The following is a 2,964-nucleotide window of genomic DNA, read 5'->3' as shown; positions in this document are numbered from 1 at the left end:
TTATATTTATATTAAAAATTTATATTTATGTATAATTATTTATTTTAATTAAAAATATACTAACAATTTTACATATATTTATTTTAATTTAAAATTTTTATTAAATTAATATAAATGCAATGCCAGGTAAAATTAATTTATTAAAATTGTATTAGAATGAAATTTAAATTATTAAGTTTACTATAAAATAAGTATAACATATTATTATATATGATTAATCGATTAAATTTAAATTATATTTATATTAAAATAATTCAATTTTTATATAAAGATGCAATATCAAAGGAGATTTTGAACATCGTAGTTAATTAACATTGTATGAAATTGGAGTTTCTTATGAAAACTCTCGATTAAAATAACAATAGAAAATTTATTTATGAAATTGGAGTTTCCCCACCTTAAGCCCCTGATTTTGATTGAATGGCTTGGATTGAGTTGGGAGGAGCTTGGATGCATGCCAAGTGTCCTAAGGCTATTAGAAGCCAGGGGAGAGGGGAGGTGGTGAGTGGAACTAAGTTAGCCCATGTGGAGGGGGACCACATGCCTTTTCCCTCATTTTTTTTTTGGGAAATTTTGGGGCATAAGCCCATTCATTGACTAAGAAAAATTACAGAATAAAGGTCCAACCCCAAGCAAAAACCAGAGGAGGACAGCAGGAATTACATCAACAAAAAGAAACACTGTAAAAGAAAAACCTATACCACCCCCAATTACAAGTAAATAAACAAAATTGTGGTATACAAAAAATCAGGACTCAGTTATTGCTGCAGCCAAAAAACCGGCGGCACGGGATGAAAATAGACAGGAAAACCCTCCTGGTTGCCAAAAAAACCTGGCCCTCCAAGGAGAGAAGCTGCAGCACTCATCATTTAGCTAAACTAAACCAAAGCTTAGTTAAGGCCTTCTTAAACGAGGAAATGAACTCATTTCCGTTAGGTTTGAGCAGTTCTTGATGGGGAGGAAGAGTTTGCTTATGTGGCATGGCCTCCTAAGCTCATTTGAAGTCTAATTTGACCATTTGATTGGTTAAACAAATCAATAGGGATGATGTGGCATTCAAGAGGATACATTTAGCTGGTCGAGTGTGTGGCAAAGTATTTAAAGTCAAGGGTTTGAAGTTTTGTCCAAATGCATGAGAATGGAGGGTGTTTGACCCCTTTAAATGGGTTGACCAAATCAAACCAAGGGAGATTTGACTTGGAAAATTTTGGAGATATTAAAGATGTCCAATTGAAAGGCTTCGAAGGGTTGATTTAATTTGAAATGGGTTCAGGAGTTGATTTTTGACAACGATGTAGATTAAGGGTTTGATTTGATCATCCATGATTAACTTGGTCAACCTGATCAAATCATGGGTAGAGTTTAGATTTAACATGTTCAAATGAGCGTTTTGAGAATAACGAAGGTGGTTCCATGCCATGTAATGTTCATTTGAGTTGAAATGACCATTTGAACCCTTAAGGGGCAATTTGATCAATCATGATTGACTTGGTCAACCTGGTCAAACCAAGAACTTAGTTTGATTCTAATGCACAAAAGTCCAAATTTGCCCTTAAATGACATTTTAGTCATTTTGAGCCCTGATCAACTATAGGCCAAATTGGGTCCAGTAAAATATAATTTACTGGTCAGCATGTCATAACAAAGGCTATGGATATGGTCAAGGGTCATAGGCAGGGTGTCAAGGTCAAATTTCATAAAGTGACAAGTCTAATGGCATAGACTATAAATATTTGATGATTTTACAACCTTTGAAAATCAATTCAATTTTTAGGGTTAGAAAGTGTCAGATTGAGCTCAAATTTTGAGGGTTGTCCTTGAAAACATGTTTGATCAATATGCAACTAACATATCATGAATCATATGTTATTTGACTGGATTTCAAGGCGATTGAAAAATCACTCAGAAAGGGTTTTAGAACCCGAGTCCTTAACCCTAATTTTTTGGTTTTGGATTTAGGGTTTGAACTGGTTTTTACATTTGAATGATTGAGTTTGAATTACTCACATCCATCATAACCAAATGAATGATTGAGATTGATTGGATAGGATTTGAAGTTTGATTGAGGGTCTAGATTGAAAGTCTATTGAAGTCTGAATTGAAGTGTGGCTGGAAACTAGATGATTGAAAAATGACTAATTGTCAACTATCAAATCTGCACAGAGATTTAAATGGATACTGATGATCTCATACAAAAATGAGGTCAACAATATGTTATTTCTTTCTTTGTAATCTCAAACTTTAGCTTTTTATTTGCTTGTATCTCTCTCTTTCTCTAAATTCATTCTTCAGTACATTCTCCTCATGTGCACTTCTCCTATCGATGGCATATAGTATGGCCCGACACATCCACCAAACAAAATAGGATCCAACAATTGGATTCTTCTAACCGCAATATGCAATATAGTATATTTGCACCCACCAAAGGATTTACACTCCGAGAAAGGGCATTATCTGTAATCAGCTTGAATAAATTGCATTATAAATTCATTTGTAATTCTTTACGTGACATTAAGCAAGATGATGTATCTATTGTTGTTTGCATGGTCATTTTTAATTATTTTATATGTTTTGTCTAAATCATTTTAGATGCTTGTTCAATTATCTAAAACAATATTTATGTAAAAAATTTAACTTAGAAATAATAAATTATAAAACAAATTATAAAAAAATGAAATTAATCACTATTTTTATATTGTAATTTTTTTTTGACAATATTGAAATTAACTAAGACTAAAATTAGAAATTAGCATCAATTTCATTTTCTATTTTTAAAGTTTTTTATGTACTAAAATTAAGTGATCTAATAAATAATAATTGTTAAGTTCTGGAGTATTCGCGGCGGTAGAGAAATAAAAAGTTTAGCGTCTTAGCGTTGTACGAAAATCCGGCACGCAAGTAGATAAGAGAGAGGGGGTGTAGCATTTATGAGACACTAAGAGATTTACACAGGAAACCCTTGAA

Source organism: Dendrobium catenatum, unplaced genomic scaffold (assembly GCF_001605985.2).
Source record: "Dendrobium catenatum unplaced genomic scaffold, ASM160598v2 fragScaff_scaffold_692, whole genome shotgun sequence".
Taxonomy (NCBI): domain Eukaryota; kingdom Viridiplantae; phylum Streptophyta; class Magnoliopsida; order Asparagales; family Orchidaceae; genus Dendrobium; species Dendrobium catenatum.
The sequence above is the reverse complement of the archived record's forward strand: the minus strand, read 5'-3'. Positions refer to the sequence as shown.